At 40.3% G+C, this 20,997-nt stretch overlaps 7 non-coding genes across 7 annotated transcripts; all 7 read left to right on the forward strand.

The window, feature by feature from the left end:
• The first annotated feature begins 979 nt into the window (after positions 1–979).
• On the forward strand, positions 980–1,143 carry LOC121326060. Its single transcript, XR_005951416.1, has one exon. It is a non-coding gene; the product is annotated as a U1 spliceosomal RNA (small nuclear RNA).
• Positions 1,144–3,963: 2,820 nt separating this feature from the next.
• On the forward strand, positions 3,964–4,127 carry LOC121326068. The gene has a single exon (XR_005951417.1). It is a non-coding gene; the product is annotated as a U1 spliceosomal RNA (small nuclear RNA).
• A 2,764-nt stretch (positions 4,128–6,891) lies between these two features.
• On the forward strand, positions 6,892–7,055 carry LOC121326072. Its single transcript, XR_005951418.1, has one exon. It is a non-coding gene; the product is annotated as a U1 spliceosomal RNA (small nuclear RNA).
• Positions 7,056–9,818: 2,763 nt separating this feature from the next.
• On the forward strand, positions 9,819–9,982 carry LOC121326078. The gene has a single exon (XR_005951419.1). It is a non-coding gene; the product is annotated as a U1 spliceosomal RNA (small nuclear RNA).
• A 2,764-nt stretch (positions 9,983–12,746) lies between these two features.
• LOC121326083 lies at positions 12,747–12,910 on the forward strand. Its single transcript, XR_005951420.1, has one exon. It is a non-coding gene; the product is annotated as a U1 spliceosomal RNA (small nuclear RNA).
• Positions 12,911–15,674: 2,764 nt separating this feature from the next.
• On the forward strand, positions 15,675–15,838 carry LOC121326088. Its single transcript, XR_005951421.1, has one exon. It is a non-coding gene; the product is annotated as a U1 spliceosomal RNA (small nuclear RNA).
• Positions 15,839–18,602: 2,764 nt separating this feature from the next.
• On the forward strand, positions 18,603–18,766 carry LOC121326091. The gene has a single exon (XR_005951422.1). It is a non-coding gene; the product is annotated as a U1 spliceosomal RNA (small nuclear RNA).
• The last annotated feature ends 2,231 nt before the right edge of the window (positions 18,767–20,997 follow it).

Genomic DNA, 20,997 nt, shown 5'->3' on the forward strand with positions numbered 1-20,997 from the left:
TTCAAACAGACACTAGGGGTCTCGCATTGATTATGATTTGAAAATGAAAATGTGTTGCATTTATTTTGGCAAAGCCCACCCTGTTTACAGAAGTGGCTATGGGATCCCATGTTTTCTTTTTCTATTTGGGACCCGTCTGTCTGTTTAGAAATGGTGCGTTTTTATTTTGCAAGACCAGTTCTATTATTTTAGCATTTTCTAAAATGTGGTTGCTTCCTTCTCGTTTTGACAACTTTGGACTGCACATTTCGGGTATTAGCAAGCGCTGAGGTTTCCAGACATCCATTTGATTCAGCCGTGTTTTCACAGGAGAACAAAGGCGAATGTTATTAGGGAATCTAGAGGACACAGATCACCTGTGTTAACGCATGTAAATTGGGAACAGTGAATGCGGATTTTAATTCATTCAAGTAAAGGGATTCTCATGCTGCTTTGCAAACAGAGAAGAAATATGAATGCTGCCTTGAGAATGGGTTAAGCAGACTCGATTTGAATTCCTTATTCCAGTGGAGAACCAATTCTCTTAAAAAAAAATGAATGGTTGATAATAGAGTAGACGATGTAGAAAGCATACATGGGTCAAACACTTGTTAAAAGTCCTACATTTGTTTACATTTTTGAATTTCGTTCACACAGAGGTGTGGGCTTCCATAGAGATCCGCTCCGTTCACAGAACAGCTCCGTGCAGCTGCTGGAAGGAGGACGTCCTGTTGTAGAATGTCTGACACATCCTCTCCTCCAATGAGAAACGCGCATGCAAATATAAACCGATCGGCATTGTGGGGGTTGCAATTTAGAAATATTTTTTACTCAGAACGGAAGAAAAGCATTCCATTCAGCAGAGTGGGGAGTGGTTTGTAAAAATAAGTATAACGTTACAGTTGGAAAACAGTGTTTTTGTTTTCATTGTCGATTTAGGTACCATGTCCTGGAAAGGTGTCTCTTTTGGCCGGCCGACGACTCGGAACGCTTACAACTCATACTTACCTGGCAGGGGAGATACCATGATCATGAAGGTGGTTCACCCAGGGCGAGGCTCAGCCATTGCACTCCGGCTGTGCTGACCCCTGCGAATTCCCCAAATGCGGGAATCTCGACTGCATAATTTCTGGTAGTGGGGGACTGCGTTCGCGCTCTCCCCTGATGTTCATGTTAAAGACAGAAGAAACACTACGCAAGCTGCGACATACAATTAAACAGTTTGCGAGGATAAATTACGCAATGGTTGAAGTAGCTACTACATCTTTGTTCATTTTACACTCGAGGATAAATCACGCAATGGTTGAAGTAGCTACTACATCTTTGTTCATTTTACACTCGAGGATAAATCACGCAATGGTTGACGTAGCTACTACATCTTTGTTCATTTTACACTCTACCGTATACTGGAAAGTAGCTACGTACATTTCCGCCAAAGGAATGGGGATCTGTATCAAATTCTAAAATGTATTTTCAATCAAGTGTTTATATTGAGAAGAATTAAAGTAATGAGCGAGCAGTGCCTGTGTCAAAGGTAACAAAGGAAAACAAGAAAAAATAACACCACCACTTTGGAGATCAATTGCAAGTTTATAGAAAACGCATGTTGCCAGCAAGCACTTCAATTAGACAACATAGAACCACATACCAACAGAAAACATTTCTTTGTTAGTTTTCTGCCCATTGCATTGTGTTCCTATGCAAAACTAAACAGATAGCTAACAACTGAGTCTTCAATCAAACTCCCAAGGCGTGACTTTTCTTCAACGAATATATTGAAAATGTTTATGTGGTGAAACTGCAAAATACAGCAAAGAATATACTTTAGTATTCAATTCACATTAACATACTGTAGCTGTACATTATACATTTCAAGTTTAAGTTGCATACATACAGAGCACGTGCCAAAGAAACATGTGCCTGGCATGATGTCAAACCAGATAGATAATTACCATATGAGCAGCAACTAGCCGACTCCTTTCATTACTCTAATAATGTGCAACCAACTCTGTACAATTACAGAGCATATTACACTAGAAATAGTAACGAAACTTTAGTATAGTATGTTTTACAATTCGCTTACATGACACACCAGCAAACAAGCCAACCCTGAGGTAAATTAGCTACTAACTGGCTAATACAGCTGACTGCACACTTGAAAGGCAAGGCAATTTGTGTGCGTAAATGTAACCAACTAACAATGATGAGTAAGCAATTATATCAATGACAATATTATCATCACTAGCCATATGCTTGAATTGAACTTACAAACAAATATTTTCAAAGGCTGAAGCTTGACGAGAAATCGCTGCACCATAGCGTTGATTTTTGCTTCTTGGCTGCGTGCAGAATGCCAACTCTACTCTAACACCCCTTTCTCGCGCAGTTTTTCGAAGTACCAGAAAGCTCCACTAGGGGGCGATAAACACCATGGAACACAATGAAAGTCAATCTTAACCACTATAATAAAACAATCTGTTACCTTCTAACAGGATGGCAGCACACACCCCGCCTGGTATAATGAAATTGTGCCACTATGAAATGAAACATGCATCAAGAAACAAATAATGCTCTTTTTAAAAGTCTCTTGTGTCTAGGATGCTTCAGAAAGAAGAAGCACAATCTTCGAGGTCTCAGAAACACCTGGGGACTGCTTTCTTGACAGTTTTTAGTTATACCTTCCTGACGTTTTTGTCAGTGCTGGGAAAGGCTTTGACCACAAGTCCGGCTGGCCAGTCATTTCTGTGTGCCTGGCTGTCTTTCAATAATACAACATCACCCACTTTTACATTTGGCTTTCCTGCTGTCCATTTTCTGCATCACTGCAGTGTTGTCAGGTACTCCTGTCTCCACTGTTTCCAAAAAGTGTCAGCGAGACACTGGACTTGATTGCATTGTTTTTTATGAAGGTCGTTCATGTCGAAGTGTCCAGAAGGAGCGGAGGTAGCGCTGGTCTTTTGTGTCAGTAACATTGAGGGTGTGAGAATAGCAGGCAGTTAGAGTCCGTTCAAACAGACACTAGGGGTCTCGCATTGATTATGATTTGAAAATGAAAATGTGTTGCATTTATTTTGGCAAAGCCCACCCTGTTTACAGAAGTGGCTATGGGATCCCATGTTTTCTTTTTCTATTTGGGACCCGTCTGTCTGTTTAGAAATGGTGCGTTTTTATTTTGCAAGACCAGTTCTATTATTTTAGCATTTTCTAAAATGTGGTTGCTTCCTTCTCGTTTTGACAACTTTGGACTGCACATTTCGGGTATTAGCAAGCGCTGAGGTTTCCAGACATCCATTTGATTCAGCCGTGTTTTCACAGGAGAACAAAGGCGAATGTTATTAGGGAATCTAGAGGACACAGATCACCTGTGTTAACGCATGTAAATTGGGAACAGTGAATGCGGATTTTAATTCATTCAAGTAAAGGGATTCTCATGCTGCTTTGCAAACAGAGAAGAAATATGAATGCTGCCTTGAGAATGGGTTAAGCAGACTCGATTTGAATTCCTTATTCCAGTGGAGAACCAATTCTCTTAAAAAAAAATGAATGGTTGATAATAGAGTAGACGATGTAGAAAGCATACATGGGTCAAACACTTGTTAAAAGTCCTACATTTGTTTACATTTTTGAATTTCGTTCACACAGAGGTGTGGGCTTCCATAGAGATCCGCTCCGTTCACAGAACAGCTCCGTGCAGCTGCTGGAAGGAGGACGTCCTGTTGTAGAATGTCTGACACATCCTCTCCTCCAATGAGAAACGGCATGCAAATATAAACCGATCGGCATTGTGGGGGTTGCAATTTAGAAATATTTTTTACTCAGAACGGAAGAAAAGCATTCCATTCAGCAGAGTGGGGAGTGGTTTGTAAAAATAAGTATAACGTTACAGTTGGAAAACAGTGTTTTTGTTTTCATTGTCGATTTAGGTACCATGTCCTGGAAAGGTGTCTCTTTTGGCCGGCCGACGACTCGGAACGCTTACAACTCATACTTACCTGGCAGGGGAGATACCATGATCATGAAGGTGGTTCACCCAGGGCGAGGCTCAGCCATTGCACTCCGGCTGTGCTGACCCCTGCGAATTCCCCAAATGCGGGAATCTCGACTGCATAATTTCTGGTAGTGGGGGACTGCGTTCGCGCTCTCCCCTGATGTTCATGTTAAAGACAGAAGAAACACTACGCAAGCTGCGACATACAATTAAACAGTTTGCGAGGATAAATTACGCAATGGTTGAAGTAGCTACTACATCTTTGTTCATTTTACACTCGAGGATAAATCACGCAATGGTTGACGTAGCTACTACATCTTTGTTCATTTTACACTCTACCGTATACTGGAAAGTAGCTACGTACATTTCCGCCAAAGGAATGGGGATCTGTATCAAATTCTAAAATGTATTTTCAATCAAGTGTTTATATTGAGAAGAATTAAAGTAATGAGCGAGCAGTGCCTGTGTCAAAGGTAACAAAGGAAAACAAGAAAAAATAACACCACCACTTTGGAGATCAATTGCAAGTTTATAGAAAACGCATGTTGCCAGCAAGCACTTCAATTAGACAACATAGAACCACATACCAACAGAAAACATTTCTTTGTTAGTTTTCTGCCCATTGCATTGTGTTCCTATGCAAAACTAAACAGATAGCTAACAACTGAGTCTTCAATCAAACTCCCAAGGCGTGACTTTTCTTCAACGAATATATTGAAAATGTTTATGTGGTGAAACTGCAAAATACAGCAAAGAATATACTTTAGTATTCAATTCACATTAACATACTGTAGCTGTACATTATACATTTCAAGTTTAAGTTGCATACATACAGAGCACGTGCCAAAGAAACATGTGCCTGGCATGATGTCAAACCAGATAGATAATTACCATATGAGCAGCAACTAGCCGACTCCTTTCATTACTCTAATAATGTGCAACCAACTCTGTACAATTACAGAGCATATTACACTAGAAATAGTAACGAAACTTTAGTATAGTATGTTTTACAATTCGCTTACATGACACACCAGCAAACAAGCCAACCCTGAGGTAAATTAGCTACTAACTGGCTAATACAGCTGACTGCACACTTGAAAGGCAAGGCAATTTGTGTGCGTAAATGTAACCAACTAACAATGATGAGTAAGCAATTATATCAATGACAATATTATCATCACTAGCCATATGCTTGAATTGAACTTACAAACAAATATTTTCAAAGGCTGAAGCTTGACGAGAAATCGCTGCACCATAGCGTTGATTTTTGCTTCTTGGCTGCGTGCAGAATGCCAACTCTACTCTAACACCCCTTTCTCGCGCAGTTTTTCGAAGTACCAGAAAGCTCCACTAGGGGGCGATAAACACCATGGAACACAATGAAAGTCAATCTTAACCACTATAATAAAACAATCTGTTACCTTCTAACAGGATGGCAGCACACACCCCGCCTGGTATAATGAAATTGTGCCACTATGAAATGAAACATGCATCAAGAAACAAATAATGCTCTTTTTAAAAGTCTCTTGTGTCTAGGATGCTTCAGAAAGAAGAAGCACAATCTTCGAGGTCTCAGAAACACCTGGGGACTGCTTTCTTGACAGTTTTTAGTTATACCTTCCTGACGTTTTTGTCAGTGCTGGGAAAGGCTTTGACCACAAGTCCGGCTGGCCAGTCATTTCTGTGTGCCTGGCTGTCTTTCAATAATACAACATCACCCACTTTTACATTTGGCTTTCCTGCTGTCCATTTTCTGCATCACTGCAGTGTTGTCAGGTACTCCTGTCTCCACTGTTTCCAAAAAGTGTCAGCGAGACACTGGACTTGATTGCATTGTTTTTTATGAAGGTCGTTCATGTCGAAGTGTCCAGAAGGAGCGGAGGTAGCGCTGGTCTTTTGTGTCAGTAACATTGAGGGTGTGAGAATAGCAGGCAGTTAGAGTCCGTTCAAACAGACACTAGGGGTCTCGCATTGATTATGATTTGAAAATGAAAATGTGTTGCATTTATTTTGGCAAAGCCCACCCTGTTTACAGAAGTGGCTATGGGATCCCATGTTTTCTTTTTCTATTTGGGACCCGTCTGTCTGTTTAGAAATGGTGCGTTTTTATTTTGCAAGACCAGTTCTATTATTTTAGCATTTTCTAAAATGTGGTTGCTTCCTTCTCGTTTTGACAACTTTGGACTGCACATTTCGGGTATTAGCAAGCGCTGAGGTTTCCAGACATCCATTTGATTCAGCCGTGTTTTCACAGGAGAACAAAGGCGAATGTTATTAGGGAATCTAGAGGACACAGATCACCTGTGTTAACGCATGTAAATTGGGAACAGTGAATGCGGATTTTAATTCATTCAAGTAAAGGGATTCTCATGCTGCTTTGCAAACAGAGAAGAAATATGAATGCTGCCTTGAGAATGGGTTAAGCAGACTCGATTTGAATTCCTTATTCCAGTGGAGAACCAATTCTCTTAAAAAAAAATGAATGGTTGATAATAGAGTAGACGATGTAGAAAGCATACATGGGTCAAACACTTGTTAAAAGTCCTACATTTGTTTACATTTTTGAATTTCGTTCACACAGAGGTGTGGGCTTCCATAGAGATCCGCTCCGTTCACAGAACAGCTCCGTGCAGCTGCTGGAAGGAGGACGTCCTGTTGTAGAATGTCTGACACATCCTCTCCTCCAATGAGAAACGCGCATGCAAATATAAACCGATCGGCATTGTGGGGGTTGCAATTTAGAAATATTTTTTACTCAGAACGGAAGAAAAGCATTCCATTCAGCAGAGTGGGGAGTGGTTTGTAAAAATAAGTATAACGTTACAGTTGGAAAACAGTGTTTTTGTTTTCATTGTCGATTTAGGTACCATGTCCTGGAAAGGTGTCTCTTTTGGCCGGCCGACGACTCGGAACGCTTACAACTCATACTTACCTGGCAGGGGAGATACCATGATCATGAAGGTGGTTCACCCAGGGCGAGGCTCAGCCATTGCACTCCGGCTGTGCTGACCCCTGCGAATTCCCCAAATGCGGGAATCTCGACTGCATAATTTCTGGTAGTGGGGGACTGCGTTCGCGCTCTCCCCTGATGTTCATGTTAAAGACAGAAGAAACACTACGCAAGCTGCGACATACAATTAAACAGTTTGCGAGGATAAATTACGCAATGGTTGAAGTAGCTACTACATCTTTGTTCATTTTACACTCGAGGATAAATCACGCAATGGTTGACGTAGCTACTACATCTTTGTTCATTTTACACTCTACCGTATACTGGAAAGTAGCTACGTACATTTCCGCCAAAGGAATGGGGATCTGTATCAAATTCTAAAATGTATTTTCAATCAAGTGTTTATATTGAGAAGAATTAAAGTAATGAGCGAGCAGTGCCTGTGTCAAAGGTAACAAAGGAAAACAAGAAAAAATAACACCACCACTTTGGAGATCAATTGCAAGTTTATAGAAAACGCATGTTGCCAGCAAGCACTTCAATTAGACAACATAGAACCACATACCAACAGAAAACATTTCTTTGTTAGTTTTCTGCCCATTGCATTGTGTTCCTATGCAAAACTAAACAGATAGCTAACAACTGAGTCTTCAATCAAACTCCCAAGGCGTGACTTTTCTTCAACGAATATATTGAAAATGTTTATGTGGTGAAACTGCAAAATACAGCAAAGAATATACTTTAGTATTCAATTCACATTAACATACTGTAGCTGTACATTATACATTTCAAGTTTAAGTTGCATACATACAGAGCACGTGCCAAAGAAACATGTGCCTGGCATGATGTCAAACCAGATAGATAATTACCATATGAGCAGCAACTAGCCGACTCCTTTCATTACTCTAATAATGTGCAACCAACTCTGTACAATTACAGAGCATATTACACTAGAAATAGTAACGAAACTTTAGTATAGTATGTTTTACAATTCGCTTACATGACACACCAGCAAACAAGCCAACCCTGAGGTAAATTAGCTACTAACTGGCTAATACAGCTGACTGCACACTTGAAAGGCAAGGCAATTTGTGTGCGTAAATGTAACCAACTAACAATGATGAGTAAGCAATTATATCAATGACAATATTATCATCACTAGCCATATGCTTGAATTGAACTTACAAACAAATATTTTCAAAGGCTGAAGCTTGACGAGAAATCGCTGCACCATAGCGTTGATTTTTGCTTCTTGGCTGCGTGCAGAATGCCAACTCTACTCTAACACCCCTTTCTCGCGCAGTTTTTCGAAGTACCAGAAAGCTCCACTAGGGGGCGATAAACACCATGGAACACAATGAAAGTCAATCTTAACCACTATAATAAAACAATCTGTTACCTTCTAACAGGATGGCAGCACACACCCCGCCTGGTATAATGAAATTGTGCCACTATGAAATGAAACATGCATCAAGAAACAAATAATGCTCTTTTTAAAAGTCTCTTGTGTCTAGGATGCTTCAGAAAGAAGAAGCACAATCTTCGAGGTCTCAGAAACACCTGGGGACTGCTTTCTTGACAGTTTTTAGTTATACCTTCCTGACGTTTTTGTCAGTGCTGGGAAAGGCTTTGACCACAAGTCCGGCTGGCCAGTCATTTCTGTGTGCCTGGCTGTCTTTCAATAATACAACATCACCCACTTTTACATTTGGCTTTCCTGCTGTCCATTTTCTGCATCACTGCAGTGTTGTCAGGTACTCCTGTCTCCACTGTTTCCAAAAAGTGTCAGCGAGACACTGGACTTGATTGCATGTTTTTTATGAAGGTCGTTCATGTCGAAGTGTCCAGAAGGAGCGGAGGTAGCGCTGGTCTTTTGTGTCAGTAACATTGAGGGTGTGAGAATAGCAGGCAGTTAGAGTCCGTTCAAACAGACACTAGGGGTCTCGCATTGATTATGATTTGAAAATGAAAATGTGTTGCATTTATTTTGGCAAAGCCCACCCTGTTTACAGAAGTGGCTATGGGATCCCATGTTTTCTTTTTCTATTTGGGACCCGTCTGTCTGTTTAGAAATGGTGCGTTTTTATTTTGCAAGACCAGTTCTATTATTTTAGCATTTTCTAAAATGTGGTTGCTTCCTTCTCGTTTTGACAACTTTGGACTGCACATTTCGGGTATTAGCAAGCGCTGAGGTTTCCAGACATCCATTTGATTCAGCCGTGTTTTCACAGGAGAACAAAGGCGAATGTTATTAGGGAATCTAGAGGACACAGATCACCTGTGTTAACGCATGTAAATTGGGAACAGTGAATGCGGATTTTAATTCATTCAAGTAAAGGGATTCTCATGCTGCTTTGCAAACAGAGAAGAAATATGAATGCTGCCTTGAGAATGGGTTAAGCAGACTCGATTTGAATTCCTTATTCCAGTGGAGAACCAATTCTCTTAAAAAAAAATGAATGGTTGATAATAGAGTAGACGATGTAGAAAGCATACATGGGTCAAACACTTGTTAAAAGTCCTACATTTGTTTACATTTTTGAATTTCGTTCACACAGAGGTGTGGGCTTCCATAGAGATCCGCTCCGTTCACAGAACAGCTCCGTGCAGCTGCTGGAAGGAGGACGTCCTGTTGTAGAATGTCTGACACATCCTCTCCTCCAATGAGAAACGCGCATGCAAATATAAACCGATCGGCATTGTGGGGGTTGCAATTTAGAAATATTTTTTACTCAGAACGGAAGAAAAGCATTCCATTCAGCAGAGTGGGGAGTGGTTTGTAAAAATAAGTATAACGTTACAGTTGGAAAACAGTGTTTTTGTTTTCATTGTCGATTTAGGTACCATGTCCTGGAAAGGTGTCTCTTTTGGCCGGCCGACGACTCGGAACGCTTACAACTCATACTTACCTGGCAGGGGAGATACCATGATCATGAAGGTGGTTCACCCAGGGCGAGGCTCAGCCATTGCACTCCGGCTGTGCTGACCCCTGCGAATTCCCCAAATGCGGGAATCTCGACTGCATAATTTCTGGTAGTGGGGGACTGCGTTCGCGCTCTCCCCTGATGTTCATGTTAAAGACAGAAGAAACACTACGCAAGCTGCGACATACAATTAAACAGTTTGCGAGGATAAATTACGCAATGGTTGAAGTAGCTACTACATCTTTGTTCATTTTACACTCGAGGATAAATCACGCAATGGTTGACGTAGCTACTACATCTTTGTTCATTTTACACTCTACCGTATACTGGAAAGTAGCTACGTACATTTCCGCCAAAGGAATGGGGATCTGTATCAAATTCTAAAATGTATTTTCAATCAAGTGTTTATATTGAGAAGAATTAAAGTAATGAGCGAGCAGTGCCTGTGTCAAAGGTAACAAAGGAAAACAAGAAAAAATAACACCACCACTTTGGAGATCAATTGCAAGTTTATAGAAAACGCATGTTGCCAGCAAGCACTTCAATTAGACAACATAGAACCACATACCAACAGAAAACATTTCTTTGTTAGTTTTCTGCCCATTGCATTGTGTTCCTATGCAAAACTAAACAGATAGCTAACAACTGAGTCTTCAATCAAACTCCCAAGGCGTGACTTTTCTTCAACGAATATATTGAAAATGTTTATGTGGTGAAACTGCAAAATACAGCAAAGAATATACTTTAGTATTCAATTCACATTAACATACTGTAGCTGTACATTATACATTTCAAGTTTAAGTTGCATACATACAGAGCACGTGCCAAAGAAACATGTGCCTGGCATGATGTCAAACCAGATAGATAATTACCATATGAGCAGCAACTAGCCGACTCCTTTCATTACTCTAATAATGTGCAACCAACTCTGTACAATTACAGAGCATATTACACTAGAAATAGTAACGAAACTTTAGTATAGTATGTTTTACAATTCGCTTACATGACACACCAGCAAACAAGCCAACCCTGAGGTAAATTAGCTACTAACTGGCTAATACAGCTGACTGCACACTTGAAAGGCAAGGCAATTTGTGTGCGTAAATGTAACCAACTAACAATGATGAGTAAGCAATTATATCAATGACAATATTATCATCACTAGCCATATGCTTGAATTGAACTTACAAACAAATATTTTCAAAGGCTGAAGCTTGACGAGAAATCGCTGCACCATAGCGTTGATTTTTGCTTCTTGGCTGCGTGCAGAATGCCAACTCTACTCTAACACCCCTTTCTCGCGCAGTTTTTCGAAGTACCAGAAAGCTCCACTAGGGGGCGATAAACACCATGGAACACAATGAAAGTCAATCTTAACCACTATAATAAAACAATCTGTTACCTTCTAACAGGATGGCAGCACACACCCCGCCTGGTATAATGAAATTGTGCCACTATGAAATGAAACATGCATCAAGAAACAAATAATGCTCTTTTTAAAAGTCTCTTGTGTCTAGGATGCTTCAGAAAGAAGAAGCACAATCTTCGAGGTCTCAGAAACACCTGGGGACTGCTTTCTTGACAGTTTTTAGTTATACCTTCCTGACGTTTTTGTCAGTGCTGGGAAAGGCTTTGACCACAAGTCCGGCTGGCCAGTCATTTCTGTGTGCCTGGCTGTCTTTCAATAATACAACATCACCCACTTTTACATTTGGCTTTCCTGCTGTCCATTTTCTGCATCACTGCAGTGTTGTCAGGTACTCCTGTCTCCACTGTTTCCAAAAAGTGTCAGCGAGACACTGGACTTGATTGCATTGTTTTTTATGAAGGTCGTTCATGTCGAAGTGTCCAGAAGGAGCGGAGGTAGCGCTGGTCTTTTGTGTCAGTAACATTGAGGGTGTGAGAATAGCAGGCAGTTAGAGTCCGTTCAAACAGACACTAGGGGTCTCGCATTGATTATGATTTGAAAATGAAAATGTGTTGCATTTATTTTGGCAAAGCCCACCCTGTTTACAGAAGTGGCTATGGGATCCCATGTTTTCTTTTTCTATTTGGGACCCGTCTGTCTGTTTAGAAATGGTGCGTTTTTATTTTGCAAGACCAGTTCTATTATTTTAGCATTTTCTAAAATGTGGTTGCTTCCTTCTCGTTTTGACAACTTTGGACTGCACATTTCGGGTATTAGCAAGCGCTGAGGTTTCCAGACATCCATTTGATTCAGCCGTGTTTTCACAGGAGAACAAAGGCGAATGTTATTAGGGAATCTAGAGGACACAGATCACCTGTGTTAACGCATGTAAATTGGGAACAGTGAATGCGGATTTTAATTCATTCAAGTAAAGGGATTCTCATGCTGCTTTGCAAACAGAGAAGAAATATGAATGCTGCCTTGAGAATGGGTTAAGCAGACTCGATTTGAATTCCTTATTCCAGTGGAGAACCAATTCTCTTAAAAAAAAATGAATGGTTGATAATAGAGTAGACGATGTAGAAAGCATACATGGGTCAAACACTTGTTAAAAGTCCTACATTTGTTTACATTTTTGAATTTCGTTCACACAGAGGTGTGGGCTTCCATAGAGATCCGCTCCGTTCACAGAACAGCTCCGTGCAGCTGCTGGAAGGAGGACGTCCTGTTGTAGAATGTCTGACACATCCTCTCCTCCAATGAGAAACGCGCATGCAAATATAAACCGATCGGCATTGTGGGGGTTGCAATTTAGAAATATTTTTTACTCAGAACGGAAGAAAAGCATTCCATTCAGCAGAGTGGGGAGTGGTTTGTAAAAATAAGTATAACGTTACAGTTGGAAAACAGTGTTTTTGTTTTCATTGTCGATTTAGGTACCATGTCCTGGAAAGGTGTCTCTTTTGGCCGGCCGACGACTCGGAACGCTTACAACTCATACTTACCTGGCAGGGGAGATACCATGATCATGAAGGTGGTTCACCCAGGGCGAGGCTCAGCCATTGCACTCCGGCTGTGCTGACCCCTGCGAATTCCCCAAATGCGGGAATCTCGACTGCATAATTTCTGGTAGTGGGGGACTGCGTTCGCGCTCTCCCCTGATGTTCATGTTAAAGACAGAAGAAACACTACGCAAGCTGCGACATACAATTAAACAGTTTGCGAGGATAAATTACGCAATGGTTGAAGTAGCTACTACATCTTTGTTCATTTTACACTCGAGGATAAATCACGCAATGGTTGACGTAGCTACTACATCTTTGTTCATTTTACACTCTACCGTATACTGGAAAGTAGCTACGTACATTTCCGCCAAAGGAATGGGGATCTGTATCAAATTCTAAAATGTATTTTCAATCAAGTGTTTATATTGAGAAGAATTAAAGTAATGAGCGAGCAGTGCCTGTGTCAAAGGTAACAAAGGAAAACAAGAAAAAATAACACCACCACTTTGGAGATCAATTGCAAGTTTATAGAAAACGCATGTTGCCAGCAAGCACTTCAATTAGACAACATAGAACCACATACCAACAGAAAACATTTCTTTGTTAGTTTTCTGCCCATTGCATTGTGTTCCTATGCAAAACTAAACAGATAGCTAACAACTGAGTCTTCAATCAAACTCCCAAGGCGTGACTTTTCTTCAACGAATATATTGAAAATGTTTATGTGGTGAAACTGCAAAATACAGCAAAGAATATACTTTAGTATTCAATTCACATTAACATACTGTAGCTGTACATTATACATTTCAAGTTTAAGTTGCATACATACAGAGCACGTGCCAAAGAAACATGTGCCTGGCATGATGTCAAACCAGATAGATAATTACCATATGAGCAGCAACTAGCCGACTCCTTTCATTACTCTAATAATGTGCAACCAACTCTGTACAATTACAGAGCATATTACACTAGAAATAGTAACGAAACTTTAGTATAGTATGTTTTACAATTCGCTTACATGACACACCAGCAAACAAGCCAACCCTGAGGTAAATTAGCTACTAACTGGCTAATACAGCTGACTGCACACTTGAAAGGCAAGGCAATTTGTGTGCGTAAATGTAACCAACTAACAATGATGAGTAAGCAATTATATCAATGACAATATTATCATCACTAGCCATATGCTTGAATTGAACTTACAAACAAATATTTTCAAAGGCTGAAGCTTGACGAGAAATCGCTGCACCATAGCGTTGATTTTTGCTTCTTGGCTGCGTGCAGAATGCCAACTCTACTCTAACACCCCTTTCTCGCGCAGTTTTTCGAAGTACCAGAAAGCTCCACTAGGGGGCGATAAACACCATGGAACACAATGAAAGTCAATCTTAACCACTATAATAAAACAATCTGTTACCTTCTAACAGGATGGCAGCACACACCCCGCCTGGTATAATGAAATTGTGCCACTATGAAATGAAACATGCATCAAGAAACAAATAATGCTCTTTTTAAAAGTCTCTTGTGTCTAGGATGCTTCAGAAAGAAGAAGCACAATCTTCGAGGTCTCAGAAACACCTGGGGACTGCTTTCTTGACAGTTTTTAGTTATACCTTCCTGACGTTTTTGTCAGTGCTGGGAAAGGCTTTGACCACAAGTCCGGCTGGCCAGTCATTTCTGTGTGCCTGGCTGTCTTTCAATAATACAACATCACCCACTTTTACATTTGGCTTTCCTGCTGTCCATTTTCTGCATCACTGCAGTGTTGTCAGGTACTCCTGTCTCCACTGTTTCCAAAAAGTGTCAGCGAGACACTGGACTTGATTGCATTGTTTTTTATGAAGGTCGTTCATGTCGAAGTGTCCAGAAGGAGCGGAGGTAGCGCTGGTCTTTTGTGTCAGTAACATTGAGGGTGTGAGAATAGCAGGCAGTTAGAGTCCGTTCAAACAGACACTAGGGGTCTCGCATTGATTATGATTTGAAAATGAAAATGTGTTGCATTTATTTTGGCAAAGCCCACCCTGTTTACAGAAGTGGCTATGGGATCCCATGTTTTCTTTTTCTATTTGGGACCCGTCTGTCTGTTTAGAAATGGTGCGTTTTTATTTTGCAAGACCAGTTCTATTATTTTAGCATTTTCTAAAATGTGGTTGCTTCCTTCTCGTTTTGACAACTTTGGACTGCACATTTCGGGTATTAGCAAGCGCTGAGGTTTCCAGACATCCATTTGATTCAGCCGTGTTTTCACAGGAGAACAAAGGCGAATGTTATTAGGGAATCTAGAGGACACAGATCACCTGTGTTAACGCATGTAAATTGGGAACAGTGAATGCGGATTTTAATTCATTCAAGTAAAGGGATTCTCATGCTGCTTTGCAAACAGAGAAGAAATATGAATGCTGCCTTGAGAATGGGTTAAGCAGACTCGATTTGAATTCCTTATTCCAGTGGAGAACCAATTCTCTTAAAAAAAAATGAATGGTTGATAATAGAGTAGACGATGTAGAAAGCATACATGGGTCAAACACTTGTTAAAAGTCCTACATTTGTTTACATTTTTGAATTTCGTTCACACAGAGGTGTGGGCTTCCATAGAGATCCGCTCCGTTCACAGAACAGCTCCGTGCAGCTGCTGGAAGGAGGACGTCCTGTTGTAGAATGTCTGACACATCCTCTCCTCCAATGAGAAACGCGCATGCAAATATAAACCGATCGGCATTGTGGGGGTTGCAATTTAGAAATATTTTTTACTCAGAACGGAAGAAAAGCATTCCATTCAGCAGAGTGGGGAGTGGTTTGTAAAAATAAGTATAACGTTACAGTTGGAAAACAGTGTTTTTGTTTTCATTGTCGATTTAGGTACCATGTCCTGGAAAGGTGTCTCTTTTGGCCGGCCGACGACTCGGAACGCTTACAACTCATACTTACCTGGCAGGGGAGATACCATGATCATGAAGGTGGTTCACCCAGGGCGAGGCTCAGCCATTGCACTCCGGCTGTGCTGACCCCTGCGAATTCCCCAAATGCGGGAATCTCGACTGCATAATTTCTGGTAGTGGGGGACTGCGTTCGCGCTCTCCCCTGATGTTCATGTTAAAGACAGAAGAAACACTACGCAAGCTGCGACATACAATTAAACAGTTTGCGAGGATAAATTACGCAATGGTTGAAGTAGCTACTACATCTTTGTTCATTTTACACTCGAGGATAAATCACGCAATGGTTGACGTAGCTACTACATCTTTGTTCATTTTACACTCTACCGTATACTGGAAAGTAGCTACGTACATTTCCGCCAAAGGAATGGGGATCTGTATCAAATTCTAAAATGTATTTTCAATCAAGTGTTTATATTGAGAAGAATTAAAGTAATGAGCGAGCAGTGCCTGTGTCAAAGGTAACAAAGGAAAACAAGAAAAAATAACACCACCACTTTGGAGATCAATTGCAAGTTTATAGAAAACGCATGTTGCCAGCAAGCACTTCAATTAGACAACATAGAACCACATACCAACAGAAAACATTTCTTTGTTAGTTTTCTGCCCATTGCATTGTGTTCCTATGCAAAACTAAACAGATAGCTAACAACTGAGTCTTCAATCAAACTCCCAAGGCGTGACTTTTCTTCAACGAATATATTGAAAATGTTTATGTGGTGAAACTGCAAAATACAGCAAAGAATATACTTTAGTATTCAATTCACATTAACATACTGTAGCTGTACATTATACATTTCAAGTTTAAGTTGCATACATACAGAGCACGTGCCAAAGAAACATGTGCCTGGCATGATGTCAAACCAGATAGATAATTACCATATGAGCAGCAACTAGCCGACTCCTTTCATTACTCTAATAATGTGCAACCAACTCTGTACAATTACAGAGCATATTACACTAGAAATAGTAACGAAACTTTAGTATAGTATGTTTTACAATTCGCTTACATGACACACCAGCAAACAAGCCAACCCTGAGGTAAATTAGCTACTAACTGGCTAATACAGCTGACTGCACACTTGAAAGGCAAGGCAATTTGTGTGCGTAAATGTAACCAACTAACAATGATGAGTAAGCAATTATATCAATGACAATATTATCATCACTAGCCATATGCTTGAATTGAACTTACAAACAAATATTTTCAAAGGCTGAAGCTTGACGAGAAATCGCTGCACCATAGCGTTGATTTTTGCTTCTTGGCTGCGTGCAGAATGCCAACTCTACTCTAACACCCCTTTCTCGCGCAGTTTTTCGAAGTACCAGAAAGCTCCACTAGGGGGCGATAAACACCATGGAACACAATGAAAGTCAATCTTAACCACTATAATAAAACAATCTGTTACCTTCTAACAGGATGGCAGCACACACCCCGCCTGGTATAATGAAATTGTGCCACTATGAAATGAAACATGCATCAAGAAACAAATAATGCTCTTTTTAAAAGTCTCTTGTGTCTAGGATGCTTCAGAAAGAAGAAGCACAATCTTCGAGGTCTCAGAAACACCTGGGGACTGCTTTCTTGACAGTTTTTAGTTATACCTTCCTGACGTTTTTGTCAGTGCTGGGAAAGGCTTTGACCACAAGTCCGGCTGGCCAGTCATTTCTGTGTGCCTGGCTGTCTTTCAATAATACAACATCACCCACTTTTACATTTGGCTTTCCTGCTGTCCATTTTCTGCATCACTGCAGTGTTGTCAGGTACTCCTGTCTCCACTGTTTCCAAAAAGTGTCAGCGAGACACTGGACTTGATTGCATTGTTTTTTATGAAGGTCGTTCATGTCGAAGTGTCCAGAAGGAGCGGAGGTAGCGCTGGTCTTTTGTGTCAGTAACATTGAGGGTGTGAGAATAGCAGGCAGTTAGAGTCCGTTCAAACAGACACTAGGGGTCTCGCATTGATTATGATTTGAAAATGAAAATGTGTTGCATTTATTTTGGCAAAGCCCACCCTGTTTACAGAAGTGGCTATGGGATCCCATGTTTTCTTTTTCTATTTGGGACCCGTCTGTCTGTTTAGAAATGGTGCGTTTTTATTTTGCAAGACCAGTTCTATTATTTTAGCATTTTCTAAAATGTGGTTGCTTCCTTCTCGTTTTGACAACTTTGGACTGCACATTTCGGGTATTAGCAAGCGCTGAGGTTTCCAGACATCCATTTGATTCAGCCGTGTTTTCACAGGAGAACAAAGGCGAATGTTATTAGGGAATCTAGAGGACACAGATCACCTGTGTTAACGCATGTAAATTGGGAACAGTGAATGCGGATTTTAATTCATTCAAGTAAAGGGATTCTCATGCTGCTTTGCAAACAGAGAAGAAATATGAATGCTGCCTTGAGAATGGGTTAAGCAGACTCGATTTGAATTCCTTATTCCAGTGGAGAACCAATTCTCTTAAAAAAAAATGAATGGTTGATAATAGAGTAGACGATGTAGAAAGCATACATGGGTCAAACACTTGTTAAAAGTCCTACATTTGTTTACATTTTTGAATTTCGTTCACACAGAGGTGTGGGCTTCCATAGAGATCCGCTCCGTTCACAGAACAGCTCCGTGCAGCTGCTGGAAGGAGGACGTCCTGTTGTAGAATGTCTGACACATCCTCTCCTCCAATGAGAAACGCGCATGCAAATATAAACCGATCGGCATTGTGGGGGTTGCAATTTAGAAATATTTTTTACTCAGAACGGAAGAAAAGCATTCCATTCAGCAGAGTGGGGAGTGGTTTGTAAAAATAAGTATAACGTTACAGTTGGAAAACAGTGTTTTTGTTTTCATTGTCGATTTAGGTACCATGTCCTGGAAAGGTGTCTCTTTTGGCCGGCCGACGACTCGGAACGCTTACAACTCATACTTACCTGGCAGGGGAGATACCATGATCATGAAGGTGGTTCACCCAGGGCGAGGCTCAGCCATTGCACTCCGGCTGTGCTGACCCCTGCGAATTCCCCAAATGCGGGAATCTCGACTGCATAATTTCTGGTAGTGGGGGACTGCGTTCGCGCTCTCCCCTGATGTTCATGTTAAAGACAGAAGAAACACTACGCAAGCTGCGACATACAATTAAACAGTTTGCGAGGATAAATTACGCAATGGTTGAAGTAGCTACTACATCTTTGTTCAATTAAACAGTTTGCGAGGATAAATCACGCAATGGTTGAAGTAGCTACTACATCTTTGTTCATTTTACACTCTACCGTATACTGGAAAGTAGCTACGTACATTTCCGCCAAAGGAATGGGGATCTGTATCAAATTCTAAAATGTATTTTCAATCAAGTGTTTATATTGAGAAGAATTAAAGTAATGAGCGAGCAGTGCCTGTGTCAAAGGTAACAAAGGAAAACAAGAAAAAATAACACCACCACTTTGGAGATCAATTGCAAGTTTATAGAAAACACATGTTGCCAGCAAGCACTTCAATTAGACAACATAGAACCACATACCAACAGAAAACATTTCTTTGTTAGTTTTCTGCCCATTGCATTGTGTTCCTATGCAAAACTAAACAGATAGCTAAAAACTGAGTCTTCAATCAAACTCCCAAGGCGTGACTTTTCTTCAACGAATATATTGAAAATGTTTATGTGGTGAAACTGCAAAATACAGCAAAGAATATACTTTAGTATTCAATTCACATTAACATACTGTAGCTGTACATTATACATTTCAAGTTTAAGTTGCATACATACAGAGCACGTGCCAAAGAAACATGTGCCTGGCATGATGTCAAACCAGATAGATAATTACCATATGAGCAGCAACTAGCCGACTCCTTTCATTACTCTAATAATGTGCAACCAACTCTGTACAATTACAGAGCATATTACACTAGAAATAGTAACGAAACTTTAGTATAGTATGTTTTACAATTCGCTTACATGACACACCAGCAAACAAACCAACCCTGAGGTAATTTAGCTACTAACTGGCTAATACAGCTGACTGCACACTTGAAAGGCAAGGCAATTTGTGTGCGTAAATGTAACCAACTAACAATGATGAGTAAGCAATTATATCAATGACAATATTATCATCACTAGCCATATGCTTGAATTGAACTTACAAACAAATATTTTCAAAGGCTGAAGCTTGACGAGAAATCGCTGCACCATAGCGTTGATTTTTGCTTCTTGGCTGCGTGCAGAATGCCAACTCTACTCTAACACCCCTTTCTCGCGCAGTTTTTCGAAGTACCATAAAGCTCCAGCAGGGGGCGATAAACACCATGGAACACAATAAAAGTCAATCATAACTACTAATAAAATAATCTGTTACCTTCTAACAGGATGGCAGCACAGTTAGACTGGTTAGGATTTACCAATATAGGTTAATACTATATTACTCGTCCCTTTAAGTCCCCTTAATTAAGGCAGAAATGTCGCAGCTGAACTAGAAGCTTCCAGCAAGCGGCAGGGGGCGCCACTACTAAACTAAACTAAATTAAGGTATAGAGGCAAAGTGACCGGGAATGACAACAGAATGACGGGGGCAGAATATAAAGTTCACAAAGCTGTATTACAATGATCTAGAATTTACATAAATCAGTTTAAATAACTATACAATGCAATGCATTAAAGTTTTACTAAAAACAAGGGGAGGGGGATTAAACAAAGCCAGGGTTATTAGACCAACATAGAGCAGCGATTGCACTTCTCATTAAGAGAGGTAGTTGGTTGGAAACAACTCTTCCCAGCAATGGTTCTACAACAAAAGCCAGACTGTTAATATTTCTAGCAGTATTAGTGAACATTAGCAGCAATATACCAGATCTAACAGTATTAGAACAGTTTAACAGCAAAGTACAAGTTTAGTTATAATTAAGCTGTTAGCAGAAAAGTTCAGGTTTAGCAGCAACATAAATTTGGTGTTTCATTAGTTATTAATAATCTGGCAGAACTTAAATGTTAAACAAAAGGAAACAATGTCAATTACATTAGTTAGCAGGTCAATCAGATGGCTTTGCCCTCAACCGCACCGATTAAGTACAAAGCGCACTAATAATACGACTACTAATAATAACAGTAATACTAATAATAATCAAAATATCAGTAACAGCTCATTACAGAAACACACATGATACTACCAAATCACTTAAACAACTACCATGTCTACAACACACCAAGCATAACATACAGTAACAAATAAACAATTACCTTTCGATGCGCCGAGGACAGGACACAAAAACTGACTGAGCTGCTTTAACAAAGAAACAATAAGAAACAATGACTCAGACCCCCCATGTT

This window comes from Polyodon spathula, chromosome 1 (genome assembly GCF_017654505.1).
Source record: "Polyodon spathula isolate WHYD16114869_AA chromosome 1, ASM1765450v1, whole genome shotgun sequence".
Taxonomy (NCBI): domain Eukaryota; kingdom Metazoa; phylum Chordata; class Actinopteri; order Acipenseriformes; family Polyodontidae; genus Polyodon; species Polyodon spathula.